This window comes from Rana temporaria, chromosome 4, assembly GCF_905171775.1.
Source record: "Rana temporaria chromosome 4, aRanTem1.1, whole genome shotgun sequence".
NCBI lineage: Eukaryota > Metazoa > Chordata > Amphibia > Anura > Ranidae > Rana > Rana temporaria.
The window spans coordinates 131356877-131380026 of record NC_053492.1 but is presented as its reverse complement, the minus strand read 5'-3'; positions in this window follow the sequence as shown (position 1 = coordinate 131380026).

The window sequence follows — 23150 nt, the reverse complement described above, 5'->3', positions numbered from 1 at the left end:
AACGAACAGGATGGCCCAAGGATTTTGGCCATCTCGAACGTAAACACCCGAGGCATTGGAAAACCTCAAATAGGGGATCACCAAGATGGGCCAAACTGACCAATGGTCCGATCGCTATAGGTGCGCCCCTAGTGCCCATATAGCATATGATCAAACCAAAAGGGGGATAGACCTCAGAAACAATGGAGCTACCGGATAATGCAGGGGAAGTGGCAAAAATGAAATACTAAGAGTGAATATTAATAATGAATGATCAATACCGTTACATAGTAAAAAGACGGGTGAAAACCCCACTAACTATAGAGAATGAGTAGAACTACATTTGTCTATAGTATATGTAGAACAGAAAGTCATAATATACAAGTGGATGAACTCTGCCCAGATCCGTGGCAAGAATGCTCAGTACTGCATACAATATTAAACAATGGTTACACTGAATTTACGTGACAATCTTGGCACTCAATATATACCTTAATCTAAAAAAATGTCAAAAGGAAAATAGAGAAAGTAGAAAAAATGGGGCAGCAATAAAGAAAGACCAAACACAGACAAAACCTAAAACAAATAAGAATACATACTGAAAAATAAAAAAAAAACCTCAAAGAAATGGTTTGAAGCTAAAGCCGTCGTTTAACCCCGGGGATTTAAGGGCAGACAGCTGGTGAATCCATTTTTCTTCTTTTTGAAGCAATAGTTTGTCGTAGTCCCCTCCCCGATCACCTGGGGGGGATGTGTTCTAGTGCAAAAAAGTGCATCTGGGAGTTATCGAAATGATGAAAAAGCCCCATATGCCTACTGATGGGGGTCTCCATTTTCTATTTTCGCACCAGGGCTTATTAAGCATTTTAGTCATTGGTCACCCCCGATTTTTAGCCCACCCCGGCGGTGATGTCACACGCCGTCCAGGGGGGTATTTAAAAGCACAGCCTGTGCTGTTCAGTTGATGGCCCTGCGTTGTACAGGGTCTCTGGCATAACTGCCCTCTATCCTGTTTCAGTAGACCCAGCCTCCTATTGCAGGTATGTTTCCCATTTGTTTATGGTATATTTATTGCCGGTTCACCCCTTTTTTGAGGGTGATTCAGGCATACTATTTTGACAGGTGTATGAATTAACACCCCTATTGATGGCTCGCTATGTCTTCTATTGTGTTTTGTTTTTCAATAGCAATTATCACCCTTTGAGGTCATCTCCTGCTGAGCATAGACCAGTGGTTTGGTTAACCTCTTACATGCTGGAGTATATCATTCCAGCTTGTTCTTAACTGACTCCATCCATTAGTTCAGGTATACATTCATATGTTTAATATACTATGGCATGTTTGTGATTATTTGGCCCTCGTGTTTGAATCTACAGGGGCCATAATTTCCCTGCATTCACTATTGTTACTTTTATTTACTTTAGCAGTTTTTGATCATCCTCTGTGGATGGACTGGGTCCAGTGGGGTTCTGGTTGTGCGGGCTAAAGTTGGCAAGAACTATGGAAGTTCCTTCATAGTTATATATATGTTTTTATTGTCACACAACGGTGTTATTTAAACTCGATTGGATTACCTCTGGCCCAGACAGGTAAAACTGCTCATGGTCATTTCACTGGATGATTTCAAACCAGTTTCTTGTGATCTATGTATTTGTATCAATTATCATTATTACAAATCTGTGTATTCCCAATACTTGATTGTTTTCAGTCGTTAATGACATTGTATATTTGTTTTGACAATTATGGTATTGTCCAATGTTGCAATATTTATGGCATTATTTACAATGCTCAATGCTTATGGATTATTATTTCTTTATATTTTTTAGTTTACCCTGTTACATTGCTCCTGATGAAGCTCTTCTTCTGAGCGAAACATGTCGGGCACCTTCCTAACAGGTTTTGCTGCGGCTTTTCCTTGAAGCCGTTAATAATCCCAGGGATCCTAAATGTTTTGTATCTCTTTTTTATGAAATGTTATTTATTTTCTAATAAATTATTGCTTGTATATTATATCTGTTTGGATCTACCATTTATCATGACACCTTAAAAATCCCAGGGTTTGATACCCTTCCACATTTTTTCTGCTGTTTGTTTACCGGGATGTGGTGTCTCGATTTGATCTCCTATGCCTCACCTATTCATCTGTATAGCAGAGTGGGGTTCTTATCATAAAGGGAGTTTCCAAATTCTGATAAGTTACCCCTATAGACCCCCATATCCACTTAGACAGATATGTGGGGAAGAGGCCCCTGTCCCCATCAACATGGCATGGTATCTTTCCTATATTAAGGAAATGTGGTCTGGAGGAGAGGGAATGCATACTCTCTGCTCTTCTTTTCCTGGCCTGCCAGGCTGTATGCTCAGATAAGGATTTAATTTGGGGAACCTACACTGTTTTTTCATGTGGTTCCCCCTTAAAGTTGACACCAGAGCATTATGCAGAATAATGGGCTTATATACATTTTGGGGTGAACCCATGCTGTTAAAAAAATAAAAACACAATAAAATGTAATTTAATAACAAATGTTTTTCTCTTACTTTTGCTCTAGTACATCCTACAGTTAAGGGCATCCCCCAAGCACATTATTACAGGATTTTGGTATTTTGTAGATTTCACTTTAAGCCTTTAAAGACCTGCCCCCCAACCCCCCCCCCAACTAAATTGTATCTTTTGAAACATGTCTTGCATTAGTTCAAGTCAACCAAAGCAGTGTCCAGCCTCCCATGCCATTTCTTTTAAAAACAATCTCTTACCTATTAGCTTTAAAAATATGACAAACTGATTTTCATGATTTGCATCCCATTGACTTCAAAGGGGTTTGCAATGTGCATTTTTTGGATGGAATTTTCCAAGAATGCCTGCAAATGAATGAATGAAAAACTTATATAGCGCGGCACATGCGAACTGAATCGCCTCTGGGCGCTTGATGTTTCGTGTCTCATGACATCAAAAGAGCAGAGTTTTTATCTGTCTTCTGAAAGTCAGGTGGTTTTCCTCCAACCGAACGCTGGTTGGTAAAGCGTTCCATAGTCTCGGACCTTGAAAAGCAAACCTTCTTTCTCCTTTGGACTTGTATTTGGTTTTTGGAACCTTGACCAGATTTTGGTCAGTGGATCGCAGAACGCGATTAGAATTGTGAGGCTCTATCTTGTCGCAAAGATATTGTGGAGCCTTCCCATGGATGCACTTATGTGTTAGGCAGAGTGCTTTAAATACAATTCTGTCTTTTACTGGCAACCAGTAAAGGGTTCTCAGCAAGGTGAGATTGATTCCCATGTCCTTTTCCAAGTCACCAGTCTGGCGGCCGTATTCTGTACGACTTGCAGACGAGCGATTTGGTACTTTGGGAGCCCGAGGTAAAGGGCATTTGCATAGTCCAGTCTGTAATTCACGATTGTTCCCACCACGACTGCTACGTCTTCTTTGGGGATAAATGGAATAAGTCTGCGTAGTAGGCGCAACAAATGGTGCGATCCGCTGACTACTGACCCTATTTGTGCGTCCATTGTCATGAAGGTGTCAAAAATGACTCCTAGACTTTTGACTTTGGAGCTAGGGGTGATGATTTGGCCCAGAATGAGCGGCGGTGTCCAGGTTGTTGCCAGTTGACTCTTTCGGCTGGCGTGAAACATAAGAAGTTCTGTTTTGGAACTATTGAGTTTGAGATAACTCTTAGTCATCCAGTTTTCTATCGAAGAGAGACATTTCTCTAAACTGAGATGATGATCCTTTTTGTTGCAGATGCGAAAATACAGTTGCGTATCGTCTGCATAAGAGTGATAAAGTAGTTCTTGGCTACTGATAATATCAAAGAGAGGGCGAAGATAGATGTTGAACAGCACCGGTGACAGGGGGGATCCTTGGGGGACTCCACATGGCACCGTGCGTTTTTCCGACGTGAAAGATCCCAGTTTCACTATTTGTGATCGGTTTTCAAGAAAGGAGGAAAACCATGGTAAATCACCTTCTGCGATTCTGGCTACCTCGGCCAGTCGCATCAGTAGCAATTTGACAATTACTATATCCATGGAACCCTAGAGTTTCTCCAGAGGTTGTTAGGGGTTCCTTGAGCAATAAGCAATGTCTGCCCCTCATATAAGTTCTCACTGATACCACTGATCTTTTTAACTGTCTGTAAGGGAATAATTCTTCCCAATGACCAAACGAGTAAGGAGAATTCTTCCCAAATGACCATCACACTAATGTGCTAATGAGTTGTAGATATACAAATTTTAGCAGGGGTTCCTTAAAAACATTATTTCAAGGGTCCCTCTGTGTTTGAAGAGATAAGAAAGGCTGCTATATACTATCAGCACAAGGGTGCAGTTAGGAGAAAGGCCAATCCAGGGATACTGGTATTATACTTAAAGAGCAGAGATGCATGTCACCGTATACATTGAATTGGTGAACACTGGCTAAACTTGGGACTGTATTGAATGCTGGATTTAGGCAGAGGCAGCCTGTAGAGGTGTTCAGGGGTGGGGTAGTGAGGTTTACCGGGGAGAAATGCCTCAGATTGATAATGCTACAGCCCAAAGTTGTTTCTGTTGCTCCTCCAGTGGACAGAAAGAGTGAAACTGCCTGGATCCCCAGGTGATAATGAATTAAAATTGCCTTTAACAAGAAGAAAACTAATGCAACTACTGCATTTAAAGATTTTTAAGCTGCAATATATCATTTTGTGTTTGGGTTTAATACAGCTTTAAGTTTTTTTCTATAATTAATTCTTTAAAGGTTTTTCATAAGCACTCTTCTCTCTCACACTTAGGTCCCTATTGCTCCAGCAATTTTGAAACAAATGTGTACAGCCATACCGATAATATGTTTTTTCCCTATGAAGCCTTGCTTCTTCATGCTTTGTTTTCTTTATTATTATTTGGCATCTGATGCATTTTGGAATTGGTGCTCTTGAATAAGAGGGGGGTTCGGACCTGCTGTGCCAGCCTTTTTTCTTTGGTGACTGTTTTGTCTACTTTTTAATTAGACATAGTAAAACTGACCAATTGAGCAAGTGTAACTGCAGTGGCGGTGCGTCCATAAGGGAACATGGGCGCCAACCCCTTTCTCCTGCCTCTCCCCCTATCCCTCTATCACCAATAGATAGATTAATGATTTGCATGAATCTATCTATGGCCACCGCTGCCTACCCTAGTCAGGCGCCCGACCCCTTTTAGAAAAGCGAATGAATATTTGCTTTCCTAACATTGAACAGCCTCTCCCCCAATCAGGTGCTCTGGTCTGTTACCCGTCACCTGATTGGCTGAAATGACAGGCGCTGTGATTGGATGCCTATAAGGCATCCAATCATAGCAGAGGATGGGAAGAGAGGATGGGAGAAGACATCGAGGAGCATGGAGAAGCATGGAAAACACCACTCACGGGCGGGGGTGGGGGGGGGGGGGGCGCACTGGCAGCATTTGATGGGTAGAGTGGCAGCATTTGATGGGGCACACAGGGAGAATTTGATTTAGCACAGTGGCAGCATTTGATGGCACAGTGGGAGCATTTGATGGGGCAAAGTGGGAGCATTTGATATTGCACAGTGGCAGTATTTGATAGGCACAGTGGGAGCATTTGATGGCACAGGGGCAGCGTTTGATGGGCACAATGGCAGCATTTGGGTACAGTGGCTGTGCTTGATGGGCACAGTGGCAGCATTTGATGGGCACAGTGGCGGCAATTGATGGGCACAGTGTCTGCGTTTGATGGAACAGTGGTGGCAATTGATGGGCACAGTGGCTGCATTTGATGGCACACTTTGGCTTTGTAACTGGATAAAGATGTGACTGATTCTTTTTCCCTGTTTGCTCCTTTTTTGTTAAAGGTGACTTGTCAGGCTTTCATTGTCCCATCATTTTTTTCTGCATGAAACTCGCAAGCCTGACTTCAACCACAATCTAATACTACTTCAGCACTACTTCTGTGAGATTTGGGCCCCTTTCACACTTGTGCGACTTCAAAGTCACGCGATTTTACCGCAAGTTTGCCGTGATTCGCGGTCGCGATTTTGACAAGACAGACATAAGACTGTGGATCCGACTTTGCCCCACAACTTGAAGTATGACTTCAATGAGCAGGGACGCGACTTTGATCCCCCAATAATTAGGGGGAACTTCACACCAATTTTTTGGAAAAAAAACAGCATGGGTTCCCCCTTCATGAGCATATCGACCCTTCGGTCTGGTATGGATTTTAAGGGGAACCCCCACGCCGAAAAGACGGCATGGGGTCCCCTCCAAAATCCTTACAGACTCTTATCCAAGCCCCAGCCCGGCTGGTCAGGAAAGGGGGTGGGGAAGAGCGAGTGCCCCCCCTCCTGAGCCGTGCCAGGCCGCATGCCCTCAACATGGGGGGGTGGATGCCCCCCTGCACCCCCCACCCCAAAGCACCTTGCCCCCATGTTGATGAGGACAAGGGCCGTTGGTTGTTGGGGTCTGTGGGCGGGGGGCTTATCGGAATCTGGGAGCCCTCTTTAATAAGAGGGCCCCCAGATCCTGGCCCCCCACCCTAGGTGAATGAGTATGGGGTACATCATACCCCTACCCATTCACCTGGAGGAAAAGTGTCAAAAAAATAAACACACTACACAGGTTTTTAAAATCATTTATTGGTCAGCTCCGGGGGGTCTTCTTCTGACTTCTCCGCTCTCCGGGGGTCTTTTTCTGACTTCGGGGGTCTTCTTTCGTCTTCTCCACTCTCTTCTTCTGCTCTCCGTGCTCCCCGGGTTCTTCTCCCGCTCTCCGGTGCCTTTTTCCGGGCAGGCCGCCGCTATCTTCTTGCAGCTCTTTTACTAGCGGCGGCCAGCGCGGTCTTCCTCCATTGTCTTCTTCTTCCCTCTTCTTTTCTTCTGATGTTGCCACAATGCTCCCTCCCGCTGTAATGCCAGGTGTGCGGTGTGCAACGATTTATATAGGCCTCACAGTCCCAGCATGCTCCGGGTGGTGACGACATAAGGTGAACCAACTTTGACATAATGTATACCACAAAAATCAAAAGTGTAACAGGAAATATTGATATAATAGAAAAAAATGCAAGTGTAATAAAAATGTCATGTATAAAAAAACCTTTGTGAATTTATATCATTTTTAATAAGGAACATTTCACAAATACTGCTCAGTGGTAAAATTAGAACACACAATTGTTTCATGGATTGAACCATAAAGCCCTGTACACACGATCGGATATCTGATGGAATCTAATCTGATGGATTTTTTCGCCGGAAATCCGATGAAGCTGACTTTATCAGTCTTGCCTACACACCATCGGTCAAAAATCCGACCGTGTCCAAACGCGGTGAAGTAAAACACTATGACGTGCTGAGAAAATTGAAGTTTAATGCTTCCGAGCATGCGTCGACTTGATTCTGAGCATGCATGGATTTTTGACCGATGGACTTCCACACAGACGATCATTTTTTTTCTATCGTTTTTTTATCCATAGGAGAATTTTAAAACATGTTCTATTTTTTTTTCACCGATGGAAAACAGATCGATTGGGCCCACACATGATCGGTTTGTTCGATGAAAACGGTCCATCGGTCCGTTTTCATCAGACAAACTGATCGTGTGTACAGGGCTTAATGGTAAAAAAAAGATACCCATCAAAGTTTAATTACTGTACAGTACACAGGATGGCAGGTACATTTCCCTGATATTTAGGTTGTAGTCTCTTTAAGGGGGATAGTTGTAGATACATTGTGGTACTCAGGGGTTCTCATCCATACAGGGTGAGGTGTTCTGGGTTATGTTTGGCTGGAGAGGACTGATTTCCAGTACTCTCTGGATTGCAAAATGTGTATTAGGGACCCAAGATTTTGGAGGTTCAAAGAAACTTGGGTGGAAGGAGCCTCCAAACCCTGACTAGCAGGATTTTGGTCCCGAAAGGGATTAGGTTCCAGAAGGGAGGCTTGAAAGGCAGCAGAAGGGAAATCAGCACCTGTGTGTCAGGAAAGTGAGTGGAAGAGAGACTCACAAGCTGTGTGGCAAATGTGAGCTTTCAGACAAGCTGAGACATGGGCTGATGACCCCCCTGTGTGTCCTGCCTGCCGCCACAGTATGGGACACTCCTGCTCACCCCCTCCCCCTCAAGAGGCTTTCTCCACACCAGGGAGAAAGCCTTGCATTACGGTGTGTAATTACAGACAGAAGAACGGAAGTGAGGATTTCTCAGAAGAAATAAGGACATTTAAAAGCAAAATCGAAGGATGAGGTAAGTGAAGGAGGACTGCACTAAGGTAAAGGTAGCTATTTAGGGAAATCATTTTTTACCTTTACAACCCCCTTAAAGGGGTTGTAAAGACAAAAATATTTTCCTCTTAAATTAAAGTATGTCAGTAGCTGATAAAGTAAAAAGTAATGTTTTGCATTATAACTAGTTTGATACCTGTTGAAATCGACATGTTTTATTCACCTCCAGCACACTGAATCGTTATTCTCACTGACTTCCTGGTTTGCGGTGCGCATTCATTCTTGCTACTTTACGGCCTAATGGGAACTACAGTTCCCATTAGGCTTAGCCTCCATGCCTGTGAGGGATAAGAGAGCATCTTCACGCAGGGCTGTAGTCATAGGGAGGGGGTGAGCACATTCTGCTTTCCACCATGCAAAACGGCTCAGATGCTGGTGGAAACAAGAAGAGGAGAAACAGGAAATGGCATTTTCAAACCTGGATTACTGTATTTTGGAGGTCAAATGGAAAAACGAGGTAAGTGATATTTAAATGCTCTTGCTTACAGCAATCAATTGATCTAATAAAAAACAAACCTTTAGTGTTCCTTTAAGTAAGTGGCTGATTCAAATTAATTAACTGTTTTACTTTTACCAAACTGGCTGGCGGTCATTCCAGGGCTACCCCAGATCACATTACCTTTATTTTTTAACTTGGCTTGTGACCTCATAGTCACTGAACTCTTCAATGTGTTTCAATATCCCTAATATTTATAAAGGAAAAGTTCATTACCTCATATATCATTGGATTCTATAGTTGCTAGTTAGTATAAGCAGTGTATGGTAATATGATTTTTATAAATGTCAGCTATGGTCATGCTTATAAAACAAGCTGTTTACTTCAAATACCACGTATAATACAGAATATTTCTAAAATGTATATCTTGCTGTGCACAAAACTCTAATATTGCAGTAGAATACCTCAGGGATTTACGTGTTTTTGTTTTGAAATTCCAAAGAATTGTGTGCTTTTTAAAGGTAAAGGCATTATTTACTATTAGATATGTATGTAAATAGGATTGGGATCATGTTTATCATCTTATAAATGCGTTTTAAAGAATAACTGCCTTTTCACTACATAAACATTATGTATTTGTATTCTTTCTGGCAACGTATGAAAATTTCGAGTAAAGCATCCTGCTCTGTGTTTACACCCAACTTTGCTGTAAGCAATCTGCTCCTGGCCACCAATAGATGGCACTGATTGAAGTTCAAAGTCCTGCTGTGTACTGAGATGAATGAGCACTCCATCCTCCAGGAAGAAGTTTTTTTTTTTGTTTTTTTTTACACCACAGTGGGAAGTACTCAGAGCCCTCAGGCTGCAGGCAGTATTTCTGGAAATATGACTTTTCTATTGAAAAGCAACCCATAATATTGGCATTTTTCGAAAAGTACTGGGACAAATAGAAAAGTCCAGTTTTACTTTGATGTTTATGAAACTTGCTTTTTTGTATAGTTTTTAAAATATTTATGTATGTGATTGAAGCTATATTTGCTTATTATTAATGCAGCACACTTTGTATCCTTTTCTTCTGTCTTTGCAAGTCTGTGAGTCAAGTCTTACCTGACTTAAAACAAAATACTCATACTCAAAGCCATAAAGGTCAACATTATAAATTTAAGCTTTTTGTAAGCATTAACACAATACTTGGTAGTGCACATGTAGGTCACAGTAGCATTTGATTTTGTTTGAAAAATATAATTCTAATTTAAACATCGCTATAGATTTTAAAGGGGGTTGTATGTGCAGGCACTATTCAGGCCCCAGTCTCATATCACATAGCGAGAACAAGCGTTCCCACTCAAAATTTTTGTTGTAAGATTTTTATACAATTCCATATGTCCATATGGGGAGCCCATTCAGTTCAATGAGATACCCTATGCGCGTTTGTTGCCCAAAAGAATCCCCTGCTACTTTTTTGAGAAACAGTTTTTTAAATATACATTTTGACAAGATTCTGTTGTGTGAAAATCGAGGCAGAATCACACCACATTTGGGGTGCTATTAGGAATAATGGGCCAGATTCCCAGAATAGATACGACGGCGTATCTCCTGATACACCGTCGTATCTCTTGTCCTATCTATGCGGCTGATTCATAGAATCATTTCCGCATAGTTAGCCCTAAGATCCGACAGGTGTAATTGACTTACACCGTCGGATCTTAGGATGCAATACTTCGGCCGCCGCTGGGGGGATTTTGCGTCGTATTCCAGTGTCGGGTATGCAAATGAGGATTTACGGCGATCCACGAAGGTTTTCGCGGTCGTTACGTCGTCACTAGTAATTTTTTCCTGTCGAAAAGTTACACCGGTTTTAACAAGGCTTAACTTTAGTCGAGGCATGTTAAAGTATGGCCGTCGTTCCCGGGTCGAATTTCCAATTTTTTTTGTTTTGGCGTAAGACGTCCGGGAATACGAATGGACGCTACGCACGTCGCCGTTCTAAAAAATGACGTCACATCGCGCAAAGCACACCGGGAATTTCTAAACTGAGCATGCGCAGTAAGTCCGGCGCGGGAGCGCTCCTAATTTAAATGGTACACGCCCCATTTGAATTCAACGGGCTAGCGTCGGACGTGTTTACCATACACCGCCGCAAGTTTACAGGTAAGTGCTTTGTGGATCAGGCACTTACACTGAAAACTTGCGGCGGTGTAACGTAAATGGGTTACATTGCGCCGCCGCAAATGTACGAGAATCTGGCCCAATGTTACCCAAAACATGCTTTGTGCATTTTGTTTCAATTAAAAACCTTGGCCAGAATTGCAGCGTAAAGGCGAACAGGGCCTTAGTGACCACAAAGATTTTTTCACCAGACAGTCATATAAACATGCATGTTGGGACTGTCCAAGTATGCAATGCGGTAACTGAGAGTACACAAGACCTATTCAGTACTGGCTTACCTCAGGAGAACACAATATTGATAGCCTCAAAATATCCAATAGGGCTTAAGAGTTTACAGCCTCGGCTTTTATCAAAAGGCAATTACTGTATTTAGCATAACATATTTATTTTTCCTGTGAGACAAAGAAAGTGTACATTGTAGCCATTATCAGGCAAGCTATCAGATTGTAAATGAGCCTCTCAATTTCAAAGAACATTGGGCTAAATGTGTCCATTCTTAACACATGTAAATGTGAAATCAATATTTTGCAATTAAGATCCAGGTTAAAAAAAACTCTGTGATTGGGTTTACTTGATAAATCTAGCTAGCATGTATAAAGTTACACTAGCTAATTTATCTGCAAACACATATACGCGCCAAGGCTACTCAATCTATTATTTTTGCTTTGTACTCTTAATGCCAACATAAGTGAAATGTATCATTTGTATTATACTTGTTGCAGTTAATGTGACTCTGTAATACAAAAAAAGTAACGTCCAGTCCTTCATAATATACTTCTGTTAAAGCAATCGGGACTTAAAAATACTAGCGTGGTAACCTAAAATAGCTGGTAGCAAACTACAAGCTCCTATTTAGCAATGGTGTAACTATATTTGACAGCGCTGCATAGAAAAATCATTAAAGACCCCATTTGCTCATCAGCCTCTATCTAATAATCCATCGCCCTACTGTAATTCTAAATTAAATCCCTACAACAACTTCTGACAGAGGTAGTTAAAGAGTATGTATGTTCATGTCATCCAAACTTATGTTTTAAATGCTGATGCTGTTCGGGGGGATTACCTGGCAGACAAAATGTACTAGGTTCTGCTTTACAACTAATGTTCTACTCTGACTATAAATGTGGAAAATATAGAATATTTTTCCTCTTTTTCTGTGTGTGGGTAATTGTTATTAATTTTAATATATACATGCATTATTGTTAGAGCGTCTATGAGGTATTTGCAACTCCTGCAGATATTGTTTGCACAGTCTGGGAAACATTTGGAATAAAAGTACAGCAATAACCTCCTGGCAATAAACTATTGCATACCAAAGAAATTGTAAGGAATTATGTTTGTGTAAGAAATGCGTCAGTAAAAAATATAAAATAAAAATGTTGTGGCTTGCACTTTGTTATAATGGTGCTCATTGAGAATTTTCCTTAAATTTTTTACTAAGCATGGCTATTTTTGTTTCATTTTATTTATTTATTTATTTTCACTGTTAGGGCTCTTTCACATGGGACGGATCAGTGATGATCCCCCCTGTGAACCTCTGCTTGCTCAGTGGGGATCCCCGCTGAGCCGCCGGATGACAGGGCGGTCCCCGCACACTGTGCAGGGATCGCCCTGTCAGATCTCCGCTCTCTCCTATGTGGGTATCGGATGAACACGGACTGTCTGTCCATGTTCATCCGATCCGCAGAAGGATGGAAAAATAGGGTTTTCCTCAGTCTGCAGAATCGGAGGATTGCGGAGCCGTGTGAGATCGGGTGTCACCTGGGACCATAGGGACCAATGTATGTCCCTTTTTCATCCGTACACGGATGGATGAAAAAGTGGACATACGGTCCGCCCATGAGAAAGAGCCCTTATTGCTGGCTATGCTTGAAAGAGTTCTGTGATTTGATTAAAAAACAACATCGTTGTTAAAAAACAACATTGTTAGGCCTTGTACTCACGACCGGATCTGTGCGCTGGAAACTGTCTGCCCGACAGTTTCCGGCGTACAAGGCTGATTTGTGTTTTGTTCCGCTGGCGTGTACACACCAGCGGACCAAATTCCCGTCGTACCGGAACGCGTGCACGTAAACTACGTACGACGTCACTATAAAGGGGAAGACAAAAGTTAATGGCGCCGCCCTCTGTTCCTCTTTTGCTAGTTACGGGTTTGCTCGTGTTAGTGAAGGTTTGGTTAGAGCTGATTCGGGCTTCTCGGTCTCCAGGCTTTGACAGCGTGTATTCACGGGTTCAGTGCGTGTGCTTGCGGTAACGTAGTTGTCATTCGGCTATAGGCAAGCAGGTTGTTTCTGCTTTAGCAGTTGCATCCTGTGCGCTCGTATCTGTTTGTCACGCGTTTGTCGCAGGTAGTGCTGGATTTGCGAGTGCTTTCTGTTTCAGTGTGTTCTTGACTGACCAGCCGGCCGGTTTGAAGCCATGATGGAGCAGCAGCGTCAATTTTCGCGAGTTGGTGCTGTTTATGGGATGGCTGCTGGATATGTTCATTTGTCCAGTACTTTGGCCAGAAACAGGGGGCGGAGGCGTTTCTGGACCAAGAATTGGTTGCGCCAGCGTGACCAGTTCTCACATATGCCTCTGCTTAGGGAACTCCAGGAGAATAATCCTAATGACTTTAGGAATTTTCTCCGCATGACGGACCCCGTATTCAACAGTCTGCTGGAACTTCTGTCCCCCTATATCACGAGGCAGGACACTGTGATGCGCCAAGCCATCACGGCCGAGCAGAGGCTTATTGCCACGTTGCGGTACCTGGCGACTGGGAGGAGCCTGCAGGACCTCAAGTTCTCGACAGGCATCTCTCCGCAGGCGCTTGGGGTCATCATACCGGACACGTGTGCTGCCATCATCAAAGTTATGCATGAGGAGTATATTAAGGTAAGTTTCCTGGCTCTAATAATGTGGCCAACTAACTTTATTTTTATTTTCCCAGATATGTTGTGTGTTTAACTAACGTTACCTTTTCTCCCTATGCATGTTGATATCAGCTTTACATGTTTTATTCTTGGCCTACCTGCATATTTGTCCCTTACCCAATATTAACCTGTCCAGCATGCTATCCTAGGGACAAACCCACCTTGCCATTTTTTAAAACAGGACTTTTTGTTTTTTGTGCCCCCCCCCCCCCCCTTCAAACTTTTATTGTCCCCATCAGAGGGCTGTGGAGTCTCTTAATGAAGTGGCCCTATATATTTCATTTCCCAAATTCTCCATGCACATTTTTCTAATGCAATTTTAATACTGTGAACTGTCACAAGGATGCTTGTAGGATGTTTTTGTTACAAAGTACTAAATCTCTATTTTTGTTTGTCCCCACAGCTACCCTCCACACCACAGGAATGGCAGTCTGTGGCTTCCCAATTTGCCCAGCGGTGGGATTTTCCAAACTGCGGTGGAGCAATAGATGGGAAACACGTCCGCATTGTGCCCCCACCCCGCTCGGGGTCGTACTATTATAATTACAAGGGTTATCATAGTATTGTGTTGATGGCGGTGGTGTCGGCACAGTATGAGTTTCTATATGTGGACGTGGGGAAGAACGGCCGGATGTCTGATGGGGGAGTGTTCGCACGGACTGATTTCTATGATCGTCTCCAAGCTGGTGGTCTGGCATTGCCACCAGATGAAGATAATGTGGAAGGACTTCCGTTTGTGTTCCTAGCGGACGAGGCTTTCGGGCTTGGTCCTCACCTCATGCGGCCTTTTCCCCAGAGGACCCTCACCTCAGAGAGGAGTGTGTTTAATTTTCGGTTGGGCAGGGCTCGGAGGGTAGTCGAGAATGCCTTTGGGATACTCACCAACCGGTTCCGCCTGTTCAGGACATCGATACATCTGGCGGAATATAAATTGGACACCGTTGTATTTGCCTGCTGCATTTTGCACAACTTTTTACGCAGGCACTCCCAGACGTACCTACCCGACATCGGTTCTGAGGCAAGACTACCCTCAGATCCCCTTCCCGGGCTGGACACTGGTCGCGCTGGCTTGGCCCCCCAATCAGCTCGTGAGGTACGCGACAAATATGTTGAGTACTTCATGGGTCGGGGGGCCATTGCTATGCCAGATCATATTTCTTTCTAATTCGGCCCCCAAAGAAAGGAATATTCTAAAAAATAATAAATAATTAGACCATTGGACTTTATACAGTTGTTTGTCATTAATGCGTTTTCTCTTTTTCTGTCTTCCTGGTTCTCTAACTAACTTCTTCAATTGTAATGCATAATTGATTTCTCCACTTTTAGTAACTAACCACATTTTGCACAGTATTCACTCATCTACAAACAGGGTATTGAGTCTAGAAATAAGAAGCAACTCCATTTGTAAATTTTGAGGTCAAGTATTTTAATTTTTGCTTGTTCATGACCCCAAAAATTATTTTATAGTTTTTTCATTACTCCCTGCTTTTGTACTTAGGAGTCTACAAAATGTTTTTATAATTTTTTTTTTTTTTCAGGTAATTCAACCAAAAATATTATGCAGATTATACATTTATTAACAAGTTCACTTTTTTTTTTATCAAATATAGTTAGATTTATTGTTTACATATATATATATATATATATAGATTATTTTTGGTGGGGTGTTTACCGCCTTAATTTTTTTTTTGGGCATATTTTTTATGCACAAAAAACAATAATTTTTTAACCATTTTTTTTGTTTTTGGTGTGTTTTTCTAAAAGTAAATTTTTAGGTGAGATTTTGGAGTCAAATCTCTACTTCACTAAATTCAGTGATTAGAGAGATTTATAATTCTATATATATATATTTTAAATTTTTTGGCGTTGTTTATTCTTTATGGTCTAAACTTTATAGTATCCCAAAATGTTCAACATGGTCAAAAAGTAACAAAATCCAATTCCAAAAATCTAAAAACTCACAACAGCAGTCAGTCATGGTGTGCTTTCACACTGGAACACGCCAAAATTGGAAGATACACACATTCAGTGCAAACTCGCCAAATGTCATTGGTTCAACAGACAAATGGCCACATGTGCTATCTGACATCATGGGTGATCAATGTCTGTGTTTTGTGGGAGCAAACCCTTCCTCTCAACTACTTGAGGATGGAGGAGGGGGTTGGACCCACAAAGCACAGACATTAGATATTCTGTGATGGCAGATAGCACATGTTGGCACACTGTGTGTGTATCTTCAAATTTTGGCGTATTCATTATTCAAACTGTAAAAATGTTTGTGGGGGCGGGGGATGGGCGGGGGGTGTTTCAGTCTTTGACACGGCCCATCATGTCAATAATGTTCTTAAAATTAGATTCGATGACCATCATTCTTTGCCGCATATTGTCCATTTCCGTGCTGCATTCCAAAAGGACATTTGTTACATTCTGTTCCATGAGAAACATCCTTTCACGCATATTGTGCATTTCAGTGCTGCACTCCATTACCTGCTGAATAATTATAGCAGCACTTGCACGTGAAAATATTGGCACACCATCCTCCTCCCCTAAAAAAAAAATTAAAAATGGCATTTACAACATTATTTTTCGATGAGGCCTATCTACATATGTTTTTTTGAATCAAGCTAGGGTGACACTGACCTGATGGGCTTCTCCTTTCCACCTCTTCGACATCTTCTATCACTCCTCCTTCTTCCACCACCTCCCCATCATCTTCTATCACTCCTCCTTCTTCCACCACTTCCCCATCATCTTGGACTCCTCCTTCATCCATCAATCCACCTTCTTTCAATTCGCCAAATTGTTCTTCCGCCACTTGCCCTTCATCTGCTATAACTTCTAAGTCCAAAATTACTTCTTCCTCCTCTCTTCCTTCCTCCTTTCTTCCTTCCTCCTCTCCTTCCACATCCTCCTCTCCTTCCACATCCTCCTCTCCTTCCACATCCTCTTCTCCTTCCACATCCTCTTCTCCTTCCACATCCTCTTCTCCTTCCACATCCTCCTCCTCCTCCACATGTTGAGATGGCAGATTTTGGCCTTGTCTGGCCCTCTCTGCCTCCTCCAAATGCTGGCGACTTCTTTCCCCTGAAATAAACCAAAAAAAATGTAGACTCATCAGCACACAGATATTGGAGAGCATAAATCGCACACATTGCTTAGAAGATGCTTTCATTTAGTTACTTTTATCTTTCACCAAACCTACATTTTGCAATTACTTCTATATGGCAAGCTCTGATCCTGCCCCTTTTTAGCAAAGTGACACACATGGATGTCCCCCCTAAACTGTATTTCTGGGAGACCCTACCAAAACCCATTTTTGATTTGGGGAGACACAGGTGCTCTGCATTGCAGATGTGAAAACATCTGCTTTATTACCACTGTTTTTAGAATGAATCCTGTTTGCCTTTCCCATTCTCATACTTTTTTTTTCTAGAAATAGCTTTTACACAATGTTTACAAACAAAGTTGTTGGCCAGTGAGCCATGTCCAGGTGTGTTGTTCCTGGAATAACCGAGCCTTTCTGATAAACTATGTGATGTTACGTTGTTTACTAAGAACACTATTTGTAAATATGTAGTTATTTATGTCCTAAAAAATAAATGACAACATGTCTTTAAAATTACAAGCAGGCCAAGGAGGCAGATGGTGAAATATACATGGCAACACATTATTGCAGACAATCACCCCCCCCCCCCCAACCCCAATATATATTTACTTACTTTTACGCAGAATTTTAAGTATTTTCTTCATCTGATGTGGCTCCCTCAATTTTAAGTCTGACCATCGTTTCCTCAGCTGTTCCTTGGACCTGGTGATCCCAAACATCCTCTGCATTCTCCTCGCCACCTTGTCCATAATATGTGCCTTTCGGCGGTTAGGGGTCTTGTATGGCCCTAATTCACCATCATAGTCCTTCTTTCGCATGATGTAAACTAACTCCACCATTTCCTGGAACCGCATATTAGTGGCTTTATATCTTCTTTTCCTTGATCGGGACGTCCCTGCCTCTGTCCCTTCACTTGTGGCATGAGAGCATCGTGCCCGCTCGTGTGACATCGCCATCTTTCCTTTCCCACAGAGATTATGGGCGTGGAAAAGATGAATTCTTACGCCATGGGCGGAGAAGAGGGCGGCGTTTAATACATACGCGGAGTGTAGAGAATGCAAACAACGTGTTTACGTCGGTTACGCGGAGAATCTTCGAGCGCATCCAGAACATACACAGTTAACGCCATATTTCCTAAACTCATTGATTAGGGGCCTCGCAAAGGTGACGAGGGCGGGGTTTAATAAATACGCGGAGTGTTTAAAAGGTTTACGCCGTGATTACGCATCTTACGCGGTAATTAGGCGAGCGTGAGAAACGAGGAGCGAGAGACAGGAAGGTAAGGAAATTAAAAATGTGATCAGCAGAGGCCTTGAAAATGTAGACACATGGGATGGGGGTTTGGGCTGTTGGTTGCACCCTTTTTAAGCTATTCTGTCTATGGGGTACCACAATGTTATTTTGGTTTACAAATGCTTTTGGACACCTCACAAAATAGAGATGTGAACAATGCTGTACCTCATTGACAAGTTTTTGAATGGTGTATTCAGATCAGGCAAAGTATTGTTCAAGTGTTGGTTGTACAGAGGTCATTAGGAAGTGTCTTTTATGTCATCCATTGTCAGGGGCATGAGATTTACACATGAAAGAGTGCCTAGATGAAAACTGTCATTTGTAAGCATTGTTTATTTTTCTATATTTAAAATATTTACTGCAATGTGAACAATGGCTCTGCATCTAGCAAATCAATGTTTGGTACAAGCAATGCGGCCGAGCTGCCAATCATTGTTTAAACAAGAGAGACTGTGTTTGTAATTAGATATAGGTAATAAATTTGAAGACACATATTAGATCAAGGTCAACGCTGATCCTTTGGAATATTTATTTTTCTGTGGTTTATGTTTTTGTAATCTAGACTCAAAAAGAAATATAATTTTGGAAAAATTACAATGGACCTCCTACAAAGCAAGGAATCTATAGAGGCCTTACTCCAAAAATATCAGGAGACGCCCATCCTGTGGAATTCCAAGCACTCTTTATATTGCAATAAAGAGGTACGAGCGGCAGCACTAGAAGAGCTAGCAAATTATATGCAAACTTGGGTGCCAGGATGCACTGCCAACATGGTGAAGGATAAACTTGCCAACCTCAGAAGCACATACAGGAGAGCATACAAAGCTAATAAAAGCCAAAAATCGGGAGCAGCAGCAAGACAAGCAAAGGAACCCAAACTGTGGTATTATAAACAGATGGCTTTTTTGCGGGACGAAATGGAAGGCAGGAAAACGATGTCCAGTCTTTCTTCCAACCTTTCCTCCATGCTACCTTCCAGCGGACCTTCCCCAGATGACCACAGCCCTGCAGAGTCGGAGGAAGAGGGCCTGGCTGACAGAGATGCAGATCTGCCACCCTTCGATGAGGAGGTATAGTAGTTTCCTCTATATTTCTGGCGTAAATAATTCTTGGTGGATTAATGATTAGATATTGTAAAAAAAAAACCAAGCTGGGAAAAAGCAAAAAAAAAGGTGTTCAGACAAATAGGTGTCAGAGATGACAACTGCAGGGGTCAGAAGTAGAGTGTATTCAAGTAATAATGAACAGAAAATACTAAACGAAAAACATGAAAATGAGTGTGGTTTTATTTAGCGAAATTGTAAAAAAATTCCTTTTTTTTCCACACAGGAAGAAGAGATCAGCCAGGAGGTGGCAGATCCTCAGGTGTCTGTCAGCCAGGAGGAGGCCGGGGTCAGTGGCAGCCAGGAGGAGGCCGGGGTCAGTGGCAGCCAGGAGGAGGCCGGGGTCAGTGGCAGCCAGGAGGAGGCTGGGCCCAGTGGCCTGCAGCAGGTCCACCCGGCCAGGAGAACCACCACCAGCCAGTCTTCTCCCCCCCAGGTGAGGCCATCAGGCCGAAGGAGGCAGTTGAGGCCTGTGGAGGAGGCAAGCCTCCGCATGATCCAGGAGGCAAGCGCCATCATGAGGGCCCCCCTCAACCCCACAGAGGCCTTCAGTGCCTCATTGGCCCATGATTTAAATGAAGGGGAGGAGGACCAGAGAAGACTGGCAAAGGCCCTGATGAACCAGGTCCTTTGGTGGATGCAGAGGGGCCTGCTGACCCCAGACACTGGGCTATGTGACCCGGCCCGGCTTGCGGAACACCATCCTCCTGCTGCCACATCAACCCCACCTGCAAGACCCCGTGTTCGATCCGCTGGAAGGCTGCCTGGAGGGAAGGCTGGAAAGAGGAGGAAACGTTGATTTTGTGCCTTCCATTTCCTTCCACATAAAGGACATCTTGTTTGTACTACCACAGTTTGGGTTCCTTTGTTTGTGTGCTGCTGCTTCATATTTTTGTGTTTGGCTCCTGAGGCTTGGAAGTTTATCCTTCACCATGTTGGAAATGCAAGTTTGCATATAGTTTGCTATCTATTCTAGTGCTGCCGTTCTTTTTATTTTTTGTGATGACATTTGCCTGAATAAAAGGCTTTTTGCTTTCATTTGAAAACATGTCTATTGTTTGTTATACTGTGGGGATTATTAGGCAGCAAACCTTTAATAAATATACAATGGGTAATTTACAAAGGACACACTCCTTGGGGGGGGGGGGGGACATTTGGTGTGCCAACATGGTTTAATATTCTCTAATGAAACACCAAAAAAAAAAATGAAAAAAACATGTAAAAAAAAATAGTTTAAATGGTGACATAACTAGAAACAACAAAAAAAAATCAAAAAATGCACATTCCTTTACAAAAATGACTACTCTAAATTATGGAGGACCACCAACCAAAACACACGTCTGGCATAGAAAACATTATTAAAGGATTACATCACAAGCAAGAAATGTGACATTTCAGTATGGGACAACTCTATTGAAATTGCATCAGCAAGAGAACGGGGTTATTCTAGCAAGAGAAGAATTAATAAAACGAGGCTTGAAAATGTGGTTTAGTGTGCCTTTTTAAGACATTGTTCTCTTGCTAGAATAAAAGGTTTCTAATGACGAATGTGCCATATCCCAAACAAACGCGAGTTTTACCTGAACGAGCGCTCCCGTCTCCTCATTTGGACTGAGCATGCGCGGGGTTTTTGTACGCTGCTTTTGTGTACAGACGACCGAACATGTCTGACGGACACGATTCCAGCAGACTGTTTTAAAGCAAGACCAGGAAACAGTTGTTCGTTGGAAAACGGTCTGGCCGACGATTGTTTGCTGGAATTCTGTACGTTACTGCCTACACACGAACGAACATGTCCGCTGAAACTGGTCCGCGGACCAGTTTCAGCAGACATGTTTGGTCGTGAGTACGAGGCCTTAGAGGTTGAGTGTCCCCAGTGTCTTTCTGAACTCCGCAGGCTTACACACAGGCATGTTTTCTACAAAAAAGGCAGCATACACACCGCAATAGCCTTGGCTATAGACACATGCTCCAGGCACCTTGAAAGGGAAGCCAATGTCCTGAATCACATTTATGAGCCAGCACAGAGGAACTTTTCTGAACGGTAAAAGTTCACATACTCTAAATGCTGGATAGTCAATATCTGTGCATATTTACATCCGAGTAAGCTCTAAAAATTCTATTTTTATATCATATTGTTATAAACGAATGCTTTGCTCGAAACAAAGAAAATATTGTTGCAACAGCACCTGTAAGTAATAAAATAAATGCTCAACTAAGACGAGAATATGTTTTTTAAACTACATCAGGCGTAATTTAATAACAAACCACAAGCCTTCTATCCTGCTAAGTGTATGTTTTCTTTAAACACGACAAATGGAAATGTGATATTTGGTCACTGTGAGTTTTGGTCATTGTGTCTGAGCAAATAATTACTGGATACAGTACAGTGTATTCTCTCTGGGGTTTTCCTGTGAATACAGGTTCTGAACTTGCTGGGAACAAAGATTCACTACATAGTCAAGGGGAGCTTTATCCTTGCTCATATACAGATACAAATCGATACAAATGGCAAAGAAGCACAGCGCTGAGTAAGTAACACTCTTGGCCTGCTAGCATTTACAATATTACTTTAATATCAGAAAAAAAAATAGGAATACGAATGAAATGAAATGAACTCCTATCTTATAATGCATAAACATAGAGCACCAGGCCACACACACTATATTTCAGCATTATCATTTTATATACACATCACTGATTGACAATATGTTTTGCATCCCATATAATTTTTAAACGTTACTCTTCTATAAGCATCACAGTTGGGCAGCCTCCTATCATCCCTGAGATTTATAGCTTTAATATGATTGTGTGCACTGCTGAATTTTATAGTTGATGCAGCATGAGTCATGATAATTGGATTATTGCTGTCCCTATTACAGATAACATGTCTCTAACTCGTGTTTCAGGCCTCAAAGGTCAAAATAGAAAAGGGAATTAAGATTAACTCTTTCAAATACAAAGACATATCTAGATGTTGACAGGATCTAGGTAATAATAAGAGGATTAGTACTTTTTCTAAATGCTTATGTTTGAGGCTGGGTTCAAACTAGTGTAAATCGAATGCCGGTTACTCGCATCCAATTATCAATAGCAGGAGATTGTGACTGGCTCTCTATGGAGCCAGTTCACAAATCTCCGCTACAGCTCCAGTGCCAATTTGCACCAAGTCTTGTGCATCTTTTGGTCAGTCTCAGGTCCGAATTCAGGCTGAAATTGGACCTGAAACAGTGAACGGGGATGCACAAGACCCCCGCTGTTAGCATGCGGCTTAGATGTGAACCCAGACTCAAACATTAATCAACATAACCATATTTGAAAAGCAACTGATTGTTAAGGTGCATTTCGAGTTGGAAAAAAAATGATAGTAGACAGAGTTTTTGGTAATATAGACTATGTATTTCACATCTGCCAAAAAACTCATTACCTTGCCATCTTTAAAATGATCAAAAGCTAAGTCAAGTGTCATCTGTATAATGCCAAGCAGTTGAGCCAAGTGCCTTGCCCATGATAATGCAACTCCATGGAGCCTGTCCAGGAGTTGCACTATCACTGGCTGCTCACTGGTCAAAAAAAGAAGATTCCGAATGTGTGTCCCCTTATAGTAGACCTATATTTATGGCTTAACATAGTCTAGGGTATTAGAGTTGAACTCCAGGCAAAAAGATACTATACTGAAGAAGTACATATACTGTATGTTCAAAGTGGTCATAAACCCTTACACATACCCAGTGAAGTGACTGGCCTCAGGTGATACACAGAGATGAAACAAACCCTCCTACATAGGTTGTACCTATTAGCTTGTCTGAGCTTTTAAAAAAACAGAGGGCGGAGACCTGAAGTTACACTCTGCAGAGCTCAATGGGTAGAGCTTTGAAAGCCCCCCTTCCTTCACACAGCTC